At 38.0% G+C, this 25833-nt stretch overlaps 1 long non-coding RNA gene across 1 annotated transcript; it reads left to right on the forward strand.

Moving 5' to 3' along the window:
* The first annotated feature begins 1728 nt into the window (after window positions 1-1728).
* On the forward strand, window positions 1729-24370 carry LOC120224711. The gene is made up of 3 exons (XR_005526646.1): window positions 1729-1793; window positions 21015-21193; window positions 24286-24370. It is a non-coding gene; the product is annotated as an uncharacterized LOC120224711 (long non-coding RNA).
* The last annotated feature ends 1463 nt before the right edge of the window (window positions 24371-25833 follow it).

The following is a 25833-nucleotide window of genomic DNA, read 5'->3' on the forward strand; positions in this document are numbered from 1 at the left end:
ATAAACTATATTAAAAAAAAAACAAGTCCTTAATTTTCAACCATTTCTCTATTGATGCAAATTTGATTGTAATTTTGAAGGCAATAAACTCCAGATTGTTGCAGGTTGGGTTCCCCCAAAGGAGATTGTGAGATGGAGATTCATGTATAAGACACTCATTGGGAAGCACTCTGGTGATGAATACTAGTAGATGGGAGGGGAGGGAAGCAGAGCTGGGCAGACAAAGAAGTTGAGATGTGATGCAGTTTTTTTGTTGTTGTTTTTTGTTTTATTTTTATTTATTTCTAGGAGAGAGAGAGAGAGACAGAGAGAGACAGCGTGAGCAGGGGAGGGTCAGAGAGAGAGGGAGATACAGATTCTGAAATAGGCTTCAGGCTCTGAGCTGGCAGTCAGCACAGAGCCCGACGCCGGGCTCGAACCCACGAACCGAGAGATCATGACCTAAGCGAAAGTCGGATGCTTAACCAACTAAGCCACCCAGGCGCCCCGAGATGTGATGCAGTTTTACTAAAGACCTCTGCAGACCCCTTGGGAGTTCTAGAACTGGGATGACATTTTAGACTTGGGACAATGTGGCTGGACTTTTATATCCCTGCATGGATTCAGATAGAATGAGGACACTGGATAGTGGCTTCCCCTTAAAATAGAGGTGACCTTAGGCAAAGCAGTGTCCTTCAGCTGAGACAGTCCTCCAAGAGGGCTGACAGCACAGAGCCATCTTCAGGCAGTATTCCCAGCAGCTAGGAAGATAAATCTCATGTTTTTGCAGGGGAATCTGGCAGCATGCCACACAGGTAGGCTTTATGTATTTGTCATGGTTTCCTTGTGAGATCAAAGTAAGTGAAACATAAGAACAATAAAAGTAATTTATTTCATAAGTATAGACATAAGTATAGATATAGATATGCACATGGATATAGATATAGGTATAGATAGTATCTCCTAGACAGAGCAGAGGAGTGGAAGAAGGAGATTGTCTAATGTAGGCATCTGGGAAATCTTCCCTGATTCAGCATCAGCTGAGCACTTAAAGATAAGTAGGAATAAATCAGAGAAAGGTGGGAATGCAGGGGGAGGGGACTTCTGAAGAGCATGCTAAGTGTAAGGAAGTGTGTACAAAAGACCTGAGGTAGGAAAGAGCAGAGGAAGGTGAGGTTTACAGACTTCTTCCTTTAGTTTAGTCCTTTCGTTTCATGAGGCTCAACAAGTAAAGAGCATAAATGGCACTATGGCCTATGGGTTGTCTTCAGTATTTCCTTTAATTTTGACGGAGTCATTATCGAAGACCTTTTTATTTTAAAGTCTTACAGATTGGGAAGCTAACACAGAGGCAGCTGCTTCTGCATGTGATTTTGTTTAGAGACTGTAGGAAAAATGCTGTATCCCATACTGTCTGAAAGTGACCTCCTGTCAATTTATCAGATCACCTAAAATTCATTTGGTGGGCTTTTGATGACCTCTTGGTTTTATAGGAAGTCATCATTTAAAAGGCAGATATCCTGAGCAGCATAATAATTGAGCAGGGGCTTAATTTTTATTGCAGATGATCTAACAGAAAGAACCTGGACCTCCTAAAAACGGAATACAGAGACCCCTGGAAGGAGGGAAGAAGAAGGAGTAGGAGAAGGAGAAGGAGAAGGAGAAGAAGGAGAAGGAGGAGAAGGAGAAGGAGGAGAAGGAGAAGGAGGAGAAGGAGAAGGAGAAAGAAGAAGGAGAAGGAGAAGGAGAAGGAGGAGAAGAAGAAGAAGGAGAAGGAGAAGAAGGGAACCAAAGCCTCAGAGAGGGGATGAAAGGTATAAAAGAAAATTTTTATGTAATTGATAATCTAGCCTCAGGACTATCTTACTTACAAGGGCAATTTACTAGTGTTGATTCTCAAGTAGTTTACCTGAAGAATTTTCCCCCACTGGTTCTCCCAGATCTTGTATTAAGAGCACTAGTAAGGAGGGAGGGTGTGTGTGAGAAAGTATGCAGGCTCTTTATGGGTGAACTTCACAATCCTGTTCCTCAGACAGCTTGCACACATGTCATTGTATGAACCATGATGCTAAGATTTGTAGTGCAATGACAGGAATGCACACCATTTCCTGTCTTTACTTCTTGAAAAAGGCTAAAGAGGAACCTGCAAGCAAACAGCAAGCTTTTGTCCTCTCTTCTTTAGCCTCTGGAACTGATGAAAGTGGATGATCCAGGCACTCCACCCTCCCTCACTGCCTACCTCACAGCAACTCAAAGTCTCTTGTGCCTGTTGCCCTTGATATACTCTATGATTCTTCCATCAACTCAGAATCTATATTTTGAAAGTAATTCATATATTGTTTATAATATGTATGATGCATTTTAGCATTTAAATACTTTGGAACATTGGTAATGGGTGAAAAAGATTTGACGGTGAGGATCCAGATCAGTTGCTATATTTTACATACTATGAACATAATTCCCCTCTTAGGTGTCTGCTTACTTCAGGTCTGGTTTTAGATCTTTGCTTGACTGTGGTTTTGAAACTGAACTCTGTTCATAGGAAATCTGTTTCACTACAATCTGGTCTCTCTGGGTCTCAGTTTCATGATCTGTGACCCAGTGAACCAAAAGAAAGATAATTGTGACAGCTTGTCTATTTCAGCTTGAACATATTATGGTTCTTTGTTCTATATGATGGTAGTTCTATCACTGGTCGTCAGTACTTGTTGGAGTATTTTAGTAAAAGTTTGATTCTATGCTGTTTGAAGCTGTTCAATGAATCTTTTCCACTACCCTGCAGCCTGTAGGGACTGATGCACTGAAAATAGTATCTATTCGTTGCAATAGCCTAGGAAGTCCTGTGGTAGTTGAAATGCCACTCACCTTCTCAGCTCTGAGAAGAGCTACTTACATTTACTATTTTTCTTCGAAATAGCAAAGAATGGTTCAGTGAGTCTGTGTCATTGTTCTGTGTCTTAGATGGATTAATGGGACAAAATAGACATGATGTAGAAGTGTTAGTAACTACCTGAACCATTTCACCCAGGGAGCAAAATGTAAGCTATGATAACAGACCATCATTGTTGGCACCATTGCCCGGTGTTTATTATGGTGATAATATTATGGGAGGCCCAAGGCTACACCAAAGAATCTGATAAACCATAGTATCCTTTCTACAAGTATTCATTTCTAAGAAAGAAAATTATTAGGTTTTGTGCCAAACATTGTGGTTTATAGCACAGTTTAAACCTTTCTTTAATCCCAAGAACAACTTTATCACATAAGTTTTATTATCAACCCTAATTCTGTAGGTGGGGAAATTGAGGCACAGAGAGCTTATATAGCTATTAAGTGGCAGAGCAAGTACTCAAGTCCAGATGTATATTTTTACTTAACAAATGTTGTTATCTCTATAAAACACTGCTTTCCAGGAATGGAAAGTAGCAAGAAAAATGAGAGACTCTGACTATTTTATATTGGTTGAAGGTTCTCCCCCTAGGGTCTTAAATTCTCCTACATTCCTATGTTGTGCCTGTCTTTGGAAAGTTTTGCTTCCACAGTCCCTGAAAAAGCCTTCAGGGTTAAGGGAAACCCAAGTAAGAAGTTATACATTTATCCTGAATTTTACTATAGCTATAAGTGAACTGGGGAGCCAAGGGAGTATGGAGCAGGATATCAGCAGCATCTGCTACAGACGTCTTTATGAACTGACAAGCAATTGATAGGTAGAGTACATAAGTGCCTTGCCCCATTCTGTACACCACTTGTATATATGTGATTGATTAATGATAGGACACTCTGGAGAAAGATAGCATAATGCAATAGGTACAACCATGGACTCTGGTATAGCTCTGGATTCTAATCATCTGTTATTTACTAACTGGGTTGACTTTGTCAAGTTATTTAACTTCTAAGTGCCTGTTCTTTCATATTTATATAATGAGGATGGTGATAATAAAGCTTACCTGAAGTATATTTGTGTCAAGTTAAAATGAGCTAATGTATGTAAAGCATTTACAACAGTGTCAATCCCAAAATAAGCACTCAAGCACTCTATTTCTAGTCATGTTGGAGATCTACATCACCTCCTAAATTTTACAAATGTGGAACAGAACTTTCAAAAATCTTCCTCATGATTTCTTTAAGTAGGAAGCTTTCTTTTACATTCTGCCATCAAACTCTACTCTCCCAGACCCAGAACTTCATATATATCTTAATATGTGATCTACCCAAATTGTGAATAGTCAAAGAATTCAAATTTTAAGGGGTACAGGTTTATGAAAGGGCATAATGACAGGAGGTTATGAAAAACAGAAAGAGCTGGTGTTGCCATAAACAGTTGGGATATTCTCAGAACTCCACATAAACAATACCCAGTATGGCATAGATTCCATTGGATAAAATATGATGATGATTATGGCATAGATTCCATTGGATAAAATATGATGATGATTACTACTGATGGCACTATGCTAAATGTGCTATACATATTATCTCATTTAGTCTTTATATCAAATCTGTGGGGTAGCTATTACCAGCTCAGTTCTTCAGATGAAGAAGAATCAGAATCAGAGAGTTGAAACCACTTGCTCAGGATCCCACAACTGGTAATTTGTGGGGCTGGGAGTCTGACACCAGTGCATGTTTTTTAACCACTATATGCAATTGAAACACTGCAATAGCATAAATGTTATTCTCCACTGACATCACTTAAGGCTGATGCTCAGAATAGCCTCAGAATTGAAGCTTGTGTTAAGTCCTGCTTTATTACTTGTGGCTTTGGGCATCACTTAATCTTTCTGAACTCATGTATTCTATGAAAGAGGAATAATGGTATTTACTCCATAGCATTATTTAGAGGATCTTGTGAAATTATACAAGTGCTTTATAATTAAGCACTATATAAATTTGATCATGTAAAAGGATAAACATTTTAAAATGAGACGCTAAGAGTCCATATGAATGAGAGTAGTAACAGAGGGGTTTAGATTTTAAATTATTTCATAATTAACTTTATACTTACATATTTCAGAATTTCTAATTAATATTCTTTCTCCTTCTCTTCCATTCTTATTAATTCGACTCACAAGCCAGGGTTAAATACTTACTGCATAAGACATGTTTTATGAGTTGGGAATATAGAGATGAAAGTAGCATAGTATCTACATCTGGTTTTGCTTGCTCTTTTCTCTCTGTCTTTTCTTTATTTCCCTTTCTTTCTCTCTCTTCCTTCTTTCTCCTTTCTTTCCCTCCCTCCCTCTTTTCTTCCTTAGTATTCTCCCTCCCTCTCTCTCCCTCCTTCCCTTCATTCCTTCGTTCCTTCATTCTTTCCTTCTTTCCTTCCTTCCTTCTTCCATCTTAGATTCTACTCTATCTTAACTGACGAAAAAAAAAAAAACTCACCACTTTTGTTTGCCGTCTGTTCATTATTTAGAAATAGTCTGAATGCTTTTAAGTTAGTTTGTATGTCAAGACTCTCTGAAGACATGCTCATTTATAGATACCTCTGTCAGCAAATTAGGGCTTCATAGTACTGTGAAACATTAAGGTCTTTAAAACCATTAAGATTGTTAGCTTTGGCGCAGATAAGCAGAATAAACAAATCGCTTTCCAAGTGGGGACTACTTGTGCTGTCTTTGTTGACTTTTGAAGCTCAAGGATGTCATAAGTCTCAAAAAAAAAAAAAATGCTTATCCTCCAAGCTGAGAACTTTCTAATAGGCCTCATTGTTTTCTGTCTAGTGTTTCTCACAGGTGCGGATAACATAATGTTTCTATGTTGGCTGTGAATAGCCTTTAATGGTTTTCTGATTTGTGTTAATCTTTCCACTTACATATAATTAGTTGTCTACCTACCCATCTCTTGGCTCACCACTGGCTATGATAGACAAGACACACAATAAGAGTCTTCACTCCTGAGTACAAAATCAGTATATTAGTGCAAACAGAACTTAGAAATGTATTTTTACATTTTGAGCTGAAAATTATGGGTTTTCATGTTAATTCACTAGTTTGATTCCTTTCTCTAACCTTGTGGTTCTTAAGAAGTAATTTTGCCCCCATAGGACATTCAGCAATATCTGGACCCATTTTTGGTTGTTTTAACTCCTCTAATTGTTTGCCATCTACTAAATAGAGGCCCCAGGGATGCTGCTTAATATTTTACAATGGACAGGGCAGTCCTCTATAAAGAATTATCTGACCCCACATATCTATAGTACCAAGGTTGAGAAACTGCAAGTCTAACCTCATTTTTTTTTACATATTAATATTTATTATATTTGAAAGATTGACTACCCATCAGCAGTAGACAGAGCCACGAATACACACGTATAAGAAAGCAATAGCTACAGCAAGATTGAGCGAATCCTGAACACTTTTATCCTACTTGATCCTGTCCTGCTTCTTGAAGTGCGGACTTTAACCTTTGACTCTGTGTCTCAATATTTTCTGTCTTGCTTTTAACTTACATCGGTGATTCTCTCTCACCAGTAACACTTCTGTGTTAACTGTAACTTGAATTTTCATAGGGGAGTGTAACCTCATTCTTCTTTGAAAAGTTTGGGAGATATAACTGCATTTTTTAAGGTTAGTTCTGCTGGCCATAATCTTAGATTTCCCAGTGTCAAGATAAACATAATCTTAAGCAAAGTAGAGGAACCAACAGTGCCTCATTCAATAGATCTTATTATTCTGAAATGAAGCAATCAGCATTTTTACTTCCTTGGACTAATTTGAAAGTCTCTCTTGCTTTATCTTAAGTGTTGTTTGTGTATATGTGTGTGTGTAGGGATGGGAAGGGACACCATAATCTTTTCAGTGTTTAAGATCTCTAAAAGGTTAACATGGCTTTGGCCAGTCAGGTAGGAAGGTAGAAGAATGATGAGTATGACCACCACTTGTTAAAACACCAGAATTTGAGTGATCCTTGTGAATTACTTTCAGTTTTCCTAGAATCTCCTTATTGTTTTCTCACTTTAAAATCTTTGCTCAAACTGTTCCACTCTCCCTATTAAAATCCTATCTGTACCTAAAGGTCCAGCTCTGTCAAGCCTTTCTAAGCTAGTCCAAGAAGAAAATAATTTCATCTTCCTTAAGTGAATTTTGTGGGTTCTAGCCCTCTTTTTGTAGTCTTCTGTCAAAAAAATACATGCACATGGATTTATAAACATGCATATCTTATTAAAATTCTATGGTGTCTTCTGGGGCACCTGAGTGGCTCAGTTGGTTAAGCCTCCAACTTCGGCTCAGGTCTGATCTCACAGTTTGTGGGTTCAAGCCCCGCATCAGGCTCTGTGCTGACTGCCAGCTCAGAGCCTGGAGCCTGTTTCAGATTCTGTGTCTCCCTCTCTCTCTGACCCTCCCCTGCTCATGCTGTCTCTCTTCTCTCTCCCTCAGAAATAAATAAAACATTAAAAAAATAAAAAAAATTAAAAAAAAAATAAAATTCTATGGTGTCTTCAACTGAATCTTATATATTTTATATTTTAAAGGTAAGGCACTCTATGTCTTTTATTTTTCTCATAACATCTGTCTACTGAACATGCATTTAATTGCCATTTGATCAATTCAGTCAATAAGTGGGTATTTGCAGTTCTGCCTTTCTTGTGGGGTTGAAAACCACTGTAAAGATAAAGGTATTACCAAAGTAACATTCCTTACTGGGGAAGTACTGTCTGTCAATAATATGTCGGATGCAATTACTTGCTGTTCCTCCATGCTTTTGTTATCTGTCTTCTTTCACTGTTTTAAAGTCCCAGAAAAAGAGAGCCACAGCAACACAAATTATCTGGTTTCATTTGGTGTACTTTAAGCGTTCAGATTTTCTACAGACCTTTCCCACAGAGTGTTCTTTCTGGTTAATGAAAACTCTGGAGAGAGACAGAGGTGGAGGGTGAGAGGTGAGGACAGATAAGAATTTAGATGTGTGTTTCTCACAGGGCAGCAAGTTGTGGGAGACTTTGACCTGGCTCCCTGGAGCTTATCTCACATATTTGTTAATCATGTGGAAGAGGGAGGCCATAGATTTTAAACTGTTAACTGCAACACAAGCCACACATGTGAGAGGGTAGCAATGAAACATAAAAGCAACGGACCATGTCTTGCAATCCTGCATTTGTTTTTTAAAAAGTTGCCCTGACTCTGTTCATACCATAACAAACAAATCAAAATATGATGAGGCAAACATTCTATATAGTCATGCGATGAGATCACAGTTAAATACTAACATATTTCTTTCCAGTATTCCCTTGAAAGTGTTTTCATCTATTACTTTCCAGGGCACAAGTAGCTTTACTCTTCCCTTCTCAGTACTAAAAATTCTTTAGGACTGTTCAAATGTTCTTTTCCAAACAAAACATAAAATTATATATTGCAGATGTGAATTCTTTAGATTAAAAATAGGCTCATGGCTTCAAGTTTAAAGATAAGGTATAGCAGTCAAAATGTTTGCAGGGTATACTTTATCAATTATATATCATTTAATATCCCCAGTGTGCTTACTCTGCTGCCCACTATACAAAATAATTCTTGTTGAATTATTTTGCTCTTGAGGAAACTTATTCATTTTTAAGACTCTCTATTCAATATTAACCTGGAAGCAAGCTTAATTTTACTATAGGGATGTTGTAGTTATGACCTATATATCTAAAAAAACATTTTATATTTGGAAAATACCAATTACATCCTATTTCAAGCAAACACATTATTCAAATACAGGAATAATATGTAAGAGGTACACAGTAGGTCAAGTAAACTTAATATAAACTTTATGTATGCTCTAAAGAGGCATATCAGTGTATAATTAAATTGCTCAATAATGTAGCCTGTTGGCTTGAAGAACTTAGATTCTAAGACCTAATTTGCTAAGATCCTGAATCAAGATGGTTTTATTGAACATCTAAACATCTCATTTAGCCTCCTTCACTAGCCTCATTGATGACTCCAGACAACATTCTTTTAAGATTATAATGTCCATTTTATTTCTATTAATTGCATCTTTTGTTTACATTTACATCATTATAATATCTCTAATATATTTATTTTTGGTGTATTTTTCTTTTTGTCTCTATACTGGGGAAATCAAGAGTGCCATTCTGTGATTTAAAATAAAATCCTCAAATTAAAGTTTACTCAGAATTTCCCTCTTACAGTTCAAAATTTTATGATTATGTACCTCTTTATTTCATTTGATTTATTGTTATTCTGTTGATTTACACATGTAGCAAAAACTTAGATACCTGATCCCTAGATGGTCTGCGGGGAGCTATTTTCAGTATTCATGTATGCCATCTAAAAACTGTGTTTGAGTTGGTTATTTATTTGTGCTATGTAAGAGCAAGACATTTTATTGGTGCTTCATCAAATGTAGAATTATTTTTCTACTACTTTTCATAAGATTTTTTGCAGCAAAGGGTGGGAGTCATTACAGAGGTGATTGGAGCCAGTGACCTGATGGCTGAAAAATTGTTGAGAATCTGATACAGACCATGATGATACACAATGTTATCAACCTTTCTGGTTCTTGAGTGAAGACAAGAGGCTTTGGCAGTAAGATTTCCATTTGTTTAAATGTATGCTGTAAAAGTTGAATGTGTTTTTTTTTTTTTTGTTTTTCTGAAACCATTATATATATATATACAACCTGTCCATTAGTCACCTCATACATTTTATTATCACTTCATACTTTATTTTCTTCCTTTGACCTCAGGAAGAATCCCAAGTAATTCTAAAACCCATTAGTATCTATGAACACTCACAAAAAATCCATAAATGATTTCTTAATGGTCATTACTAATCAGTATTAAGCAATCCTTTTTTTTTTTTTTTTTTTGGTATTAAGCAATCTTGAACTGCCTAGAAGTCACTGTATAGAGACTTTAAAAAATATTCAATATGTGAATCCTCTTACTCTCTTTTTTTAAAACTATTGTTTCTCTTTTGAGTATCTAAAAATAATACAAAATGTTTACTACTCAGTAAAACCATCATAATAAATGGGACAATTTCATTTTCACTCTCCATTATTACAATATATTGGATGTTAAAATAAGAAAATTGCAAAACTGCTTTAATTTACAAAGAGTTTGAGGAATCCTGACTATCCCCTGTCTCTCCCCCCCTCCCCCCCCCCCGCCCACTTCTGGTTGATCCCTTGAGTAAGATAGTTATAGACAAAGGGCTTAGAAACACTGAGTTTAGATATAGTTTCCAGCTCCTGTGGACACCCATGCCATCTGAGGAATGATCAGTAGTGCTGTGGGGTATTATATAACAGAGAAACATGAGGTTTAGATGGGACTTAGATATACATGGGAGAAACATGGGATTAGAGAAACATGGGATTTAGATATAGATAGAGTTCAAATCCTGGCACCACTATATTGTAGTTGTGTACTTAGGGCAAATAGCCTGTTAAGTAGGGATAATGCTAATACTGACCTTATAAGGTTGTTAAAGAATATATGAGATAATGAATAAAAACTCCTAGCACAGCTCCTATTATCCAGTAAATATGCTGTAAGGTTTTTTTTTTATATTTATTTTTTAATGTTTATTTATCCTTGAGAGAGTGAGAGAGACAGAGAATGAGCAGGGAAGGAGCAGAGCGAGAGAGGGACACAGAATCTGAAGCAGGCTCCAGGCTCTGAGCTGTCAGCACAGAGCCCGATGTGGAGCTCGAACCCATGAACCGTGTGATCGTGACCTGAGCCAAAGTCGGACATTCAACCGACTGAGCCACCCAGGCGCCCCTGCAGTAAGTAATCATTACTCTTATTCTCACTTCTGTGTCCAAGAAAGTACATTGAGAAATCTTTCTGACACTCAAAGAAAAATACCGCTTTCTCACATCTCAGTGGGGAGGACCACTACAGGAATAAAGCAAAAGCTGAAAACAAATGCTCAACATGAGACACCAAAATTTTCACTGAGGCTCACAGGGTGGGCATTGGTGCTATTTATTGGGGTTTATTAAGTGTCACAAGCAACTATACAAATAAAGACACATAGAAAGGTCTGTAGTTTTGTTCTCTGAGTTATGCTTTGTATTGTCGCTTAATTTGGTATGTTAACAGTCTGGTCAAAAGTAGAAATTATTGTTTCCAATGATCTTCAAAGTTGTAACACCCCTGTCTAGAAGCTGTAGAGCTAATTTAAATCAATTTATCATTATTTAGAGTCTTAAACACAGCAAAAGGAGACCTTTGAAGACATCATCTATTATAGTCCATAAAAGTTGGGAGTTTTCATATTCCTAAGTATGTTTAGGAGGCATAATGAAGAGGTTTGTCTAAATACTTTCCACATTCACCATGGGAGGTAGGCTTGGTGGGAATAGTGGGAAGTCTTTAGGAGAATTTGTATAATAGAAGCCTCTCCACTTTCCCAGATTTGATTGGGAGCATACAAACAGAGATGCTTCTACTAGAGACCACCATGTAGTGTCCATTAGACCAGTTATTCTTAGCAAGCCTAATGAGGAAGTTGGGCTAAGGAAGAGATTATCATCATGAAGGACCTTCCATGCATAAGGAGACTGATGCCTCTGGGAAAGAACTTGGCATTTCCAGATCCTACCATTTTTGGCTTAGAACTTAATCTTAGTTTAGTGCCTTCCTCTGCTATAGCACCAAAGAAATCAGTGACTCCACTAGTTAGGGAAGTACTAGCGCCTGGCACATTGGTTAAGCAGTCTCCATTTGAAGTCAGACTTCTTGGATTTAAAGTCTAATTTAGACACTTTTAAACCTGGAGACCTTGGGAAATCGTTTAACCTCTTATCTCTAATTTCTATATTTTTAAAATGAGATATACCTCATAGGATTTTTGTGGATAGAATCAGATACTGAAAGAAAAAACTTAGCTCATTTATTGGAAAATTTTAAATGCTCAAAAAATTAGGGGTTTTGTTGTTAATATTTTGGGGACACTTTCGGTTCCATATTAGAAAGCTAATCTAGTGAGATAAAATTTTCTTTTGGTTAATGAAGTAGTAATGGGATCCTTAGGGAACTAGAGGGCTAAGAACATGGAGGATAATACCTTAGCCAGCACTTTGGTCTAGAAGAGTAGCGGCAATAGGTTATAGTGTCTAAGAAAACAATGTGTGAACACCTTGGATACTCATTATAGTGATGAGGTAATGTCCATCAGCCCAGAAAGCCCCTTTATCTAGGACCTTGGATACCTCTCTGCTGAATTGTGTTTCCCCAAAATTCATTTGTTGAAGTCCTACCCCCCATACCTCAAAATGTGACCTTATTTGGAAGTAGGGTCTTTATATATATCAAATTAAAATGAGGTCATTTGAGTGGGCCCTAATTCAATATGACTGGTGTCTTTAAAAAGGGGGAAATTTGGACATAGAAATATAAAGAGAAGGAAACCACCATGTGATGAGTCACGGGGAGGACAGTCATCTGTAAGCCAAGGAGAAAGTCCTGGAACAGATCCTTTCCTCACAACCCTCAGAAGGAACCAATCCTATCAACATCTTGGATTTTAGAATGTGAGACAATAAATTTTGTTATTTAAGCTGCCCAATTTGTGGTACTTTGTTATGGCAAACCTAGAAAACTAGTACAGATACTTAACAAAAAGTGTCCCAGAGTGGAATCAGTGAGGATATTGGTGGTACAGGTAGTGACATGTGAAAGAACTAAGGCCTAGTTGAGGTACAAAGCCATGGTCACAGACAGTAGGAAAGCCGTCTTAGGGGATTTGCCAGTTTGGATGTGGTTTGATCCTGCTTGGTACCTGGGAAAAATAGGATGCCAGAACCTTCCTCTCCTCTAGTTTTCCAAGGGTTTTTAGAGCATAGTGGTAATAATCATCCCATTTGCTTTCTGCTTGGTGTCAAAAGCATGCTCAAAGGACTCAACATATTTAGGAGGGAACTTCTGTTTGGTTTGAAACTAATGGGAAGGGAAAGGTATGAATCTTACTTTCAACTCCTCCATTTTGGTAAATCAAACCCAGATGATAGGAAACATCAATAGGAATTTTTTTACTTCTGTTTTGAATGACACAGGCCACTGGAGTTGTACATAGTTGTATGAGATTAGTTAAAAACATGTTCATCCAGTCTTTTGTCAGACATTTATTGAGCTCTTAATATATATCAGGCTCCATTGACATTAGGACTTTGATAGGAGACAAAATTTAGTTTCTGGGCTCACAGGACTTACTATCTAAAGAGGGATGTATGTGAATAAACAGAAAGCTGCAGCAGACTGTAACAATTGCTGAAGAACTCAATGATGCTATGAGAGCACACAGGAAGGCCATTATGTCATCCTGGAGGGGACTGGAAAAGCTATGAAATGCCTCTAGGAACAGATAAAGCCTGAACTAAGCCTAATAGGCCCTCCTATCTAAGTGAATGGAGGGAAAGGAGAGGGCAGTCCAGACAGTGGGTACAGCACAGGCAGTGTGTTATATGAGGGAATGAGAGAACATGACACATCTTCCATAAGCACAAATGATTCTTTTCATGAACAGGTTAGGTACCGAGGGAAAGAAAAAAGATGGAAAGTTACTAGAGGATGTGCAGTAGCCACATGGAGTAGAAAATAAACTAATTTTTCAGTTAGAATTCATGCACTTATTCAATAGATATTTATTGAAGTTCTAAATATATTAGGAATAAAGGAGTGCCTGGGTGGCTCAGTGGGCTAAGCATCTGACTTCGGCTCAGGTCATGATCTCACAGTTCGTGGGTTCGAGCACCGTGTCGGGCTCTGTGCTGACAGCTAGCTCAGAGCCCAGAGCCTGTCTTCAGATTCTGTGTCTCCCTCTCTCTCTGACCCTTCCCTGCTCATGCTGTCTCTATCTCTCTCCTAAAAATAAATAAAAACATTTTTATAAAAAGGAATAGAGCACAGAGTACTCATTTCTGACCTGTTACATTTGCCTCCTGCCTGTGTCACTTCCTTTCTGTGTGGATTCTGAGCAAGTCATTAACCTAAAGTGGGAGATTCTGCACTTAATTTCCTCATCGGAAAAATGGATTAGCTGGATCCAGCTTGCTGTTAGTTCTAAAATGACGCTGCCATGAGCAGTAAGAACATGTTATCCTAGTTGACATGGGTAGAATGTGAGGCTGGTTCATTGCCCTGCCATTCTAACCCCAAGTACCCTGGGCCCAAGTCTACTGAGTTAATAACTCCATACTGGGAAGAAGAGCGTTCAAATAACAGTCCCATTAGGCAACGATCCCCTTCTCCCAGAGTAATAAAAGTCACACATTATGATTTGTATGAAATAAAAACCATGAGGTTTGTTTTTTCTGTGAAAAATCTGTCATGTCTCTGTGGAAACTGGTTTTTATCACTTATAGGGTTACTGTAATAACTGTAGACTTTTCTACACTCATTCATGCTCCAAGAAACAATGGGAATTTTACATCTTAGTTTATGAGCAATTATGACTCAATTGTGAAAATATTAAGTGTTGAGAGGAGAGAAGCATAGCTGGCCTTGGAGAAATACCTCAAGCAACTAGAATTTGTGCTGGTATCCCCTTTCCTCTCTGATCATGCTAAGTACCCTTCCTTTCTTTCTCTACCCTCACCTCAACCTGTCTTCTCATTTAGGTTGGTAGCTAATGAGTGGTGCATATCACCCACAAATTGTGAACTTAAGAAAATGATCTCTTGTATTGGTTATAATAATCCATGAAGAATATGCCAGTATCCCTTTTTTACAGGTAAGGAAACTGAGACTCTGAAATAAGAGATAACTTTTCTGAGACCATATAATTAGTAAATTCCAGAGCTGGGATTAGAACCAGGTAAGGTTTCACACCAGACTTTGCTCTTACTCATATTCTCTTTCTCTTTCTCACTCTGTCTGTCTCCCTGGAAGAGTTAGCTCACCCTCAATGAGCATGCTTGTTGTAGGTATCAATTTTGTAATTGTTGTATCAATACTGATGTCTAAATATGAGTCGTTATTGATTTCCAAATCATGTTCTCATGGAACTTGGCCATAATCCTTAACCAGCTTCAGTTGTTTCCACCCTCAAATATAAGTTTGAGGGAGCTAAATCTCTTCTTTCTGCCATAATGTTAGACATAAACCTTCCAAAGCTATGCATTTTGAAAGCAATTAAACATTCTTTAGATTGTATAAGTGTTATTTTATCTTATTTGGTTGTAATGGGAAGATTGCTTTGCAAAAATCATGAAGTATCTTTCTTTATGGGACATGATATAAGCCAAAGGCAAAAAAAGAATTTACATGTAGAAGATAAAAAGAAAAAAAAAACACCAAAACAATGAACAAGTGAGGCTCCTCATTGACATTTCCTATGGCCATTTGAGAGAAAAGGAAGTATATGGGCACAGAATACAAAGCAATCAGCCAGGACTATTTTCATGGCCACAGGATTTACATTCTTGTGGAGGAATCAGAACAGCAATAGAATAACAGGTGAAGAAGCCACAATAACAAACTTCTCCTTGCCCCATCCCCAATAAAATGGCATTTACCAAGTGACAGCTGATGAAAAAGCCTAAAAACAAGAAGAGAAACTTCTGTTTTAGCATTTGTAAAAAGAGTTGTTTAGCATTATTTAGCTATGTTCAACCAAGTATTCCTCTTTCCAACTGTGCCTCTCCTCTCTTGATACTGTACATTAGCCTAAAATCCATTAACCATTGTGGAAAAAGCACCCATATTGTGGGCCTGTTGTAACTTTTGAAGACATTCTGCAGGATAATACCCACACCAATTGAAAGGATATTTAGTTTTTGCTAAACCTGTTTGTTTATGGTCACCCACTCCATTCCCTTCTTTATTTTGGCACTGTGGCTGACTTTCAGAGATTCTCTATTCTAAGAAAACCAGGATTGCTGCACCTCTTTAATCATCTGGCAAGAGAGTTTCCCTAGACTTGACATTGCGGCTGACCTGGACACCTAGCTCAAGCCCTGCAACCTTGGCAATGCCAATGGGTCTGTACAGTATTGTATTCACAGAACCAAGTGTCCCCAAGATGAACTACATCTCAGAGTGAAAAGTACAATAGCACAGTCTGAGCAAAACAGCTGATCTGAGAGTTTTCTGCCTGCCTCTAAGTTTTTTTCATTCTGGCATGATAGGCTATCAGAACACTCCCATCCTTCTTGTTCTCAGTCATCACTGTAGCTGGTCTTTTGTATATTTTCCTCTTCACCCTCCAGCCCTGATTCTATAGCTTTCCAATCTCATATTGTCAACTTGTGGTGTCTCTTCATAATTTCAAATATATCATGGCCAAAGCTGGCCTCTTTCAGAATCTCTCCCATGTCTACTTAAACAAGTAATCCCTGAGACTCCTCCCTCAAATTCTTCTCCCTCTCTCTTCCCATTACAACTCAGTTGGAAGAAGAAAAAAAAACAAAGACAAAATCTATTGTTTCTCCCTCCACCTATATCCTAGGTTGTTATTTTTCCTTGATGTTCTCCTAGCCTTTATACCCAAGAAACTATGATCATGTCTTAGCTAATATTGCTGTCTAGTCTTTTTTCTTCTGATCCTTTCTGCACATAATATAGTTATGCTTTTCTCAATACAGTCTTTTCCTTGAGTTTCTCCTATGTTTAGAAGCCTGAAGTAGAATCCAGCCTTTCCTGAATCAGTTGTAAATACTTTGCTAAGTTTTAAGTATTATAGAATCTACTGCAAATTTATCAAACCTCATTTCCTGTTGTTTCCTTAAACACATCTCTATATCAGACAAGGCAGTTCTCACTCACCTCACCAACACAGAGTTTATTTCTAGCTTTCATATCTCTCTTCACTTAAAAGGTTTTTTAAAAATACTTTTTGTTTATGCTAGTTCTATTCATTAAAAATCTAAATCTCGGGGCACCTGGGTGGCTTAGTCGGTTAAGCGTCCAACTTTCGCTTAGGTCATGATCTCGCGGTTCGTGGGTTCGAGCCCCGCGTCGGGCTCTGTGCTGACTGCCAGCTCAGAGCCTGGAGCCTGTTTCAGTCTGTGGCTCCCTCTCTCTCTGACCCTCCCCTGTTCACGCTGTCTCTCTGTCTCTCCTAGAAAAAAAAAAAAAATCTAAATCTCAACTCACACCTTTTTTCATGAAGTTTTCTCTGGCCACTCTAACCTGCAACCTTGATTTATTTTTTGCCTCATTGAATTTCTGTTGGTCTTTCCTGATTGAATGTTATCTTGAATTGTTCTTGAATACTTTAATAAGAATTAGCCTCATCTTTCCAATTAGAGTCTGAACTCATCAAGGATCAGAGACTACTCTAAATTCTCTTTCGAATCAACAGAGAGGCTAATTTTTGTGATGTCCATCCTTCATTCTCTGATAAAAGATAAAGTTTTCTACCATTTGAATTTAAATAGCTTCTGAAAGTCTATGGTGTCTTTTCATTTACATTATCTATGAATCAGAAAGCCTTACCAGAATTTAATTAATTTGTATTTTCAATCAGAGAAATTAGCTGCTGACCACCCTCTGTAGAGTTTCAAGGACATCTTGGAAAAAGCCTTGGTACCTATTTGAATAAGCAAATATATGCCAGAGAGAGCATTATAATGACCAAAAGTTGCAAGAGCTTCTGTTATATTCATCAAACCTCTGTCAGTATGAGGAATTTTTAAGTGGGAGTGGGAAAGCCTACTTGAGGAGCCCAGAGAGTTACCTAAGAGAGAAGCAACTCATTTCCCTTAGCTTCTTATCCCTGAGATTCAGAATTAAGGAGTTCTGCTTGTTTTTGTGTGGTCCTGAGCAACCATCAGTGGCAAGAGAGGGCAACATGAACCTTTAAGTAAAGTTAACATAAGTTCAGAGGAAGATGGCACTGAGTGAACACTGTTTTCTATGTCCAATGTAGTAAACACTGAAATCAGCTTCAGTTCAGCTCTTCTTTGGGACAGTCTGCAATTAAGGCCTTTACACTTGGGGGTCAAGCCTACACTAAGGCTCAACATAATACTTCTACAAAGGACCCCTACAGCCAACAGTGGGCAGCATAAAGGGATTTTAGTCCCCATCACATTTCTGGATATAACCATTGGAAACCACTTGGCCCCAAACCAACACTGCCCAAGTTTCACTCAAGCCTCACATCGGATACAGTATATCCTATGAAACTGGCTCTGAAACTGTTTTGTCCTGGGAGCCCCAGCTCTTTTTAATGGCTGTTGGTTACACTGGGGAATTAACCTGCTGCTCCTCAAGGAATGGAATAGAAAGGAAAGGACAAAAAGGAAAGGAAAGGAGAGAGAAGAGAGGAGAGGAATGAGGGCATGGAAGGGAAAGAAAGGAAAGGAGAAAGGGAAGAAAGAAAGGAAAATTTGTCTCAGCCGTTGTGTTTTGGCCAAGACCACCCAAGATAAACCCAGCTTCTACACAGTAGCTCTCCATGATAGTAGACACTCTTCTTCTCTTCTACATACTGTATTTAAAAATTTTTTAACGTTTACTTATTTGTATTTTCAGAGAAATTAGCGGCTGTCCACCCTCTGTAGAGTTTCAAGGACATCCTGGAAAAAGCCTTGGTACCTATTTGAGTAAGCAGAGAGAGACAGAGAGAGACAGAACACAAGTGGGGGAGGGGGAGGGAGGGAGAAAGAGACATGGAATCTGAAGCAGGCTCCAGGCTCCGAGCTGTAAGCACAGAGCATGACGTGTGGCTTGAACCCATGAACCATGAGATCATGACCTGAGCTGAAGTCAAACGATTAACTGACTGAGCCACCCAAGTGCCCCTCTCTTACATACTATTAGGTACAAGATGTTCCTTGAAGTTGGAATGTAGAGAGGGTTGAAGCCATGAGGAAATGCAGACCAAACCTCCCTCTTCTCCTAAGTGAATATTCAAGCATAATTATATTTTGGGATATAACTAAATCATATTCTGTATTCTATATGCATGTAGAATATAAAGAGGATTCCATATTATTTTGATGTTCAAAATAAACTTGTAAATTAGAAAGGCCAAATATTACTTCCCCCATTTGAAATGTCAGCCCTTTGTAGCTGAGGGTCAAGCAAGGCTTCTTGATTGTATAATATTCTAAAATAATCCAATCTCCTTCTTGACCTGGTGCGATAAGCAGAAAATTTTCCCCTCCTCCCCAAATGTCCACTTCCCAATCCCTAGAACCTGTGAATATGGTATTTTATATTGCAAAGGGTTTTTGCTAATGTGAAGTATCTGGAGATGGGGAAGTTATCCTGAATTGTCTGACTGGACCCAACATAATCACAAAGATCTTAGTAAGTGGAAGGTTCAGAGTCAGAGAGGAGATGTGATCACAAAAGCAGACTGGGAGCAGGAGAGGGAGAGAGAGAGGGAGAAGGAGAGAAATTTGAAGGTTCTATGCCCCTGCTGACTTTGAAAATGGAGGAAGAGGCCCTGAGCCAGAGAATGCAGGTGGTATCTTAAAGTGTAAGAAAGTCAAGGAAATAGATTCTTTTCTAGAGCCTCCAGAAGGAAGGCACTTCTGCCAATACCCTTATTATAGGACTTCAGACCTCCAGAATTCTAAGATCATACATTTGTGTTGTTTTAGGCCTATAAATTTGTGGTAATTTACTACCATGGCAATAGGAATCTATACACCTAGCTAAGACACAATCAGTGGTAAGTCTTTAGCAACAAAACTGATTTGTAATCTATTTTACTGCCTATCTATTTCTGTATGGAAAGAAAAGATAGTATAATAAATAGTTAACTGGCAGGAAATTATTTGGTGCTTACTTACCTGATAGGATTGTTGTGTATTTCTAGCTTCTGGGTATCACCAACTTCTCCTTACAGACACAGTCAGCTACTGCAGCCCAACTCTGAATGTCCCTCTGTGCACGTGTCTGCCAATTTCACACTTGGGCATGAAAGCAGAGCTGTGGGTAGGAACAGTGTATGTTCTGAAGGGTCAGCAAAAACTTTTGCTTGCTTAAAGTTTTTTCAAGCTGTTTTCAAGGTCCACTAATACCATGTTGGTTCACAATTACAAATTAAAAATGAGAATTTGCTTTTGAGACCGTTTGAAGAACTCTACTCAGAAACATCTACATACTTTTCAGTTTCCCAGGGTTTAAGTTCAAAATTCTCAAGGATGTCTGTTGAAGTTCATTGGAGAGAAATGACCTTCACATTAATTTTTCCTTTAGTATGAGTCTATTTCATTGTTAGTAAGTTTCCAGGAAAAGCCATGTTCTTCATGCTAGTTTCCTCATTATTTGTGTTGTGGTTTTTCAAGAGATTCAAACTAAGTCAACCCAGATACAAGTAATAAGCCTTTAGTAACTTGGTGAAATTTCTAAAGTCTCTAGCATTTAAATATTTTTTCTCTAGAAATAAAGTAGTCAGACATAGTCATAATTCCATAACTTGTTATATGCAGCTACACTGACTAAGAAGTGTGAAATGTTATGGTCATAGCTTCTTACTCCTCATAATCACTAACAGTTATTGAGCACTTATTGTATATCAGGTTCTGAGTTAAGTATTTTACATTTGTTGGCATATATGATTCTAAAACAGCTCTGTGATATTGTATGGTGGATTGGTTTTATGAATAGCTGCAGTTATTCACATATCCCTAGTCTTAGTCCATTCAGGCTGCTGTAACTAAATACCACAGACTGGGTGACTTATAAACAACAGAAATTTATTTCTTACACCTCTGGAGGCTGGAAGTCCTAGATCATATTCTCTGCTGAGAGCCCTCTTTTTCATTCATAGCTGGCACCTTCTCTCCATGTTCTCAAATGGTGGAAGAGGCTAAAGATCTCTCTGCACCCTCTTTTTATAAGGCACTAATCTGATATGTGAGGGTTCCACCCTCATGACTTAAGCACTTCCCAAAGACTATTGTTTCTAATACCACTATCTCTGGGGGTTAAGATTTCAGCATATAAATTTTGGGGAGATTCATTCAGACTGTAGCATCCCTGAATCCATACATTTAATAATTTCTTTTAATACTGACTCAAGGCTTGAGCCTATAACTTGCTCTGGTCAATGGAACAATGGCAAACTTGTTGCAGATGAAGACTTGAAAAAATGCCTGCACATTTTTTTCCTTTCTCTTAGATCTCTGCCACCACCAGTGAACAGACCTGGACTAGCTTTCTGGAGAGACATGAATTATATTGGAGAAGAGCTAACATATCTAAACAAGGATATTCTAACCTATGCAGCCCCACTCTACCCTTACAGATGATGAGAAGATGAGTGAATCTAGCCGAGGTCAGCCCAGCTCAGTCCATATTGTGAGTAATAATAAATGCTGATTAGTTTAAACTCTTAAGTTTTGAGGTGGTTGGTTACTTAACAATAGCTAACTGATAATGTGTAGATATTAATATTCTTAGTTTGTATATGAGTAAACTGAATTTTAAAATTTACTTTAAATTTTAAGTAACTTGTTCAAGACTGACTCTAGGGATGCCTGGGTGCCTCAGTTGGTTAAACATCTGACTCTTGGTTTTGGTTCAGATTATGATCTCACGGTTTGTGAGCCCACATTGGGCTCTGTGCTGACAGAGAGGAGCCTGCTTGGGATTCATTCTCTCTACCTCTCTCTCTTCCCCACTTGTGCTCTCTTACTCTCTCTCAAAATAAATAAATAAGATTTAAAAAAAGAAGACTGACTCTACAGCCTATGAACTTAACCATATGCAATTAAAACACAATTTGCAAAACTTTGAAATGAAATCTTCTACCTAAAAATTGATAAGGCTAGTTCCTGTACACACACACATGGGCGCATGCGTGCGCGCGCACACACACACACACATACACACACACAGTGTCTCCATTCTTAAAGGACAGAAATGAGCATTATGAAATAGATATAACATAATGGAGCATTAGGTGATCATCATTGATCTGTTAACTTCACATAGGTGACACTATCGACATTCTGGGCAGAATAATTTTTTCTACTGCATAGGACTCTTTTGGGACTGCAACATGTTTATGGACCTTGTCTCTGTAATGTTCCTTGTGCCACCACCCCAGTCATAATAACCACTAAAATATCCTCATAGTAATTTTGGCTGTTAATCTTGGCATCTACCCCCTGCCTCAAATTTCCAAACCTCTCTAAATGGGGGATAGGGCTGGGGAGAGATATCACTTCCAGTTGAGAACCACTGTTAGAATTTTTAAAATACTAGAGTTAATACAAAAATACATGTAGTTTTTATGTGTATGTACTAATTCAAAATAGCTCACTTTGTTTAGCTCAATAAATTATTATAAGGAAAACATCCTTGACATCACCATTCAAGTAAAGAAGTACTTTGTCTGTCAATCTCAGATACCTCTTCTATGCTACCTGTCCCTACTGCAACTCCCTCCATCCACTCAAAAGTAACTACTGTCCTAGATTTTATAATAACCACTTCTTAAATTTTTATTTCTTTGTAGTTTTCTCACACAAATGTTTATCCCAGGTCAACATAGTTTTGTTTTGACTATAGTTTAAAAAATATCTGCCTGGTCAACTTCTTTTAATCTAAAACTAATATCTCCATCATTTTCTTTCATTTATAATTTATTTGTTGAAGAATATTGTGTATTTAACTATCAGGGCAAAGGTAATAAATATATGAAAACACATTTTTTTTGGTTTGGAAAAAATGGCAATATCATTTATATTGTCAGCTTATGCATATTTTATTCAGAGTCTGTTACTACAAGGCATTGGTGTCATTTTGGCACAGTTGTGTCTTAAGATAATGACCCCACTGACTTTCTTCCATTAACATCATGGCCAAGGATGTTAAACAGTGAGGTTAATAATTATTTCTCAAGGAACAGTCCTTGATTGCTTCCAGGGAAGCTATTAACTGCAGCTCTATTCCACTCATACCTGTCCAAGAATGATATCATCACGTTAGCCATTTATTTAGTACTTTTCCAATCACGAATGATACAGAAAATGCTTTTGCCTTTTTCAAGTCTTTTTCTATCTTCAGTTGCTGTTTCATGGCTTTCTCCTCCCAAGTTAGGAAAAGAAAATCTAACCCTAGACATTACTTGAGATCATGATGCTACAGTTTAGGCTGCCTTTTTCTTAACTTCGTGTTGGAATACTTTAGAATATCAGCTTACAGTATAATAGGGAAGGTAAGAAGCTACTTATCCTTTTGAAGTTGGCAGGTAAGTTGATTGCCTGGAAATATGAGTGCTATTCAAACCTAACAAAATTTGCCTTCTGATTATAATAGCAATACATGATCACAGAAGACTTTGGGAGAAAGCAGAGAAGTACAAAGAAAATTAGTAAAAATTAGAGAATGATACCTTGTTGACAGAGTCCATCTTCCTCATTTTAATTTTAAGACCAAATGTTTAGCTGTTGTTTTCAGGGATAAAACAGCAATGCCACTGCCTAAATAGTATTGTGCTAGCCCTAGCACCAATGCCTGCCTGTCTGGACTGGGGTGTTTCCTCCCTCTTGGCATGTATTTGACCTGTCACTGCACTAAAGATTAAAAACTGTGAGGGCCACCTATCATGTGAACTCATCAGCAATTTGGTTTTGTCCATAATCTTACATGGGACTGTCTTCTATTCTTCTCTATAAACATCCATTCCTAGGATTTTTGGATGAGCTTTCTTCCAAAGTGAGCAGACTTGTGTGACAGGTGGTTCCTTGTCTAGTCTGGATGGTCAATCAGGATGTAAAATAACATGAAATTCATTAATCTACAGCCCAAGCCAATACTATTCCTCACTAGCTCTCACTAAAGCCTTCTTTATCTATAGTCAGGAAATATCTGATCATTAAGAGATTCCATAAACTTCACTCCATTTTTATTTTCCATGTAACTTAGCTTCCAAGGTCTCTGAGGAAGAATTTAAATTCGCCTGGGGAATACTGTTAGTATGATATGATAATTAACAATGAATAACTTGTGCCTGGCATAGTGAAAACTCAAACTCAATGAATGTTAGCTAATGCAACAATTAGTAGTAGAAATTTTAAGTTGGAGGATCCATGTCTCATCCAAATGAATATGTTCAAATATATAGTTAGAAATATATAAACAGGGACACCTGGGTGGGTCAGGAGATTAAGTGTCCAACTTTGGGCTCAGATCATGTTCGGATCTCATGGTTCATGAGTTCGATCCACAAGTTGGGTTCAGTACCGCAGCTTACTTCAGATTCTGTGTTTCCACCCACTTTTCTCTGCCCCTCCTCCATTCACCCTCTGTATGTCTCTCAAAAATATTTTAAAAAAAATTTTTTAAAGCATAAAAAGCTCAATTAAAAAAAGAAATACATAAACATTTAAGAAAATACAAGAGTGTGCAATTAGTTAAATGATATATTGCCTGTCCTTTAATAGCTTGAATTATCCTGGAGAGTCATTGCCAAAGCTGGAAAACTCCAATGGTCTGTATGCTTTCAACTTTACTCAGAAGACAAACATGACTGGGACGCCTGGGTGGCTTAGTCGGGTAAGCGTCCGACTTTCGCTTAGGTCATGATCTCGCGGTTCGTGGGTTCGAGCCCCGCGTCGGGCTCTGTGCTGACTGCCAGCTCAGAGCCTGGAGCCTGTTTCAGAGTCTGTTGTCTCCCTCTCTCTCTGACCCTCCCCTGTTCATGCTGTCTATCTCTCTCTCTCCTAGAAATAAATAAAAATTTAAAAAAAAATTAAAAAAAAGACAAACCTGACTTTGCCTGCTTATTTTCTAATAATCCATGGTACCCAACAGATTTGTTTTAGGTTTAGAATTAACTAATAGGTTTTGGTGCACCTGGGTGGCTTAATCAATTAAGTGTCCGACTTTGGCTCAGGTTATGATCTCATGGCTTGTGGGTTCGAGCCCCACATTGGGCTCTGTGCTGACAGCTAGCTCAGAGCCTGGAGCCTGCTTCGGATTCTGTATCTCCCTCTCTCTCTGACCCTCCCCTGCTCATGCTCTCTCTCTCTCTCAGAAATAAATAAAACATTAAAAATTTTTAAATTAATTAATAGGTAGAATTAATTTAATTTAGCTGCTGAGTTGTACACTCTTTGAGAGCCAGATAGACACTTTACTCACCTATCTAGTGAGCTCCTAGCAGAAGACATAATAAAAACTAAGTTTTAAATAAATATTTAGTGAATGAAAGAACCCATGTATTTAGTTAGAATAACATTGCAGGTTAAATCTGCTTCCTGTTTCCCTAAGAAAAATTTGGGGTACAAAAGTGAATTTATTTTAGAAATTATTGCAAGTCCATGACTGTACTCTGAATCATCATCTGGTAAAAAGCTAGAACAATAATCCTGAAGACAAAACATATCTAAATTCATTCATTTGTTAATATATTCAGGACGTATTTATGAGCATTCACTGTGTTCCAGGTGTTGTATTAGGCAATAGGAATATAGCAGTGTGGAGGACTGATATGGTTCCTGCTTTTATGGAACTTAACAGACTAATGACAGACACAAGTAAATTGTTAATTTCAAGACTATACAATCAATGTTATGATAGAGCCTGTCATATATATACAGCCTATGCATAGCCTAAAACAGTGGTTCTCAAACTTAGCATGTATCAGAATCATTCAAAGACTTTCACAGCACAGACTGCTGGGCCCATCCCCAGAGTTTCTGATTCTGTGTGTCTGGAATGGGGCTAAGAATTTGCATTTCAAATTCCCAGGTAATGCTAATGCTTCTGGTCCAGGAATCACTTTAAAAACCATTGGTTTAGGGGCACCTGGGTGGTCATTTGGTTGATCATCTGACTCAGTTTTGGCTCAGGTCATGATCTTACGGTTTGTGAGATCAAGCCCTGCCTTCGGCTCCAGGTTGATGGCACAGAGCCTGCTTGGAATCCTCTCTCTCTCTCTGTCTGTCTCTCTCTACTCTCTGCCCCTGCCCCACTTGCGTGTGCTCTCT

This window comes from Hyaena hyaena, unplaced genomic scaffold, assembly GCF_003009895.1.
Source record: "Hyaena hyaena isolate Hyena2069 unplaced genomic scaffold, ASM300989v1 scaffold_1227, whole genome shotgun sequence".
NCBI classification, from domain to species: Eukaryota; Metazoa; Chordata; class Mammalia; order Carnivora; family Hyaenidae; genus Hyaena; species Hyaena hyaena.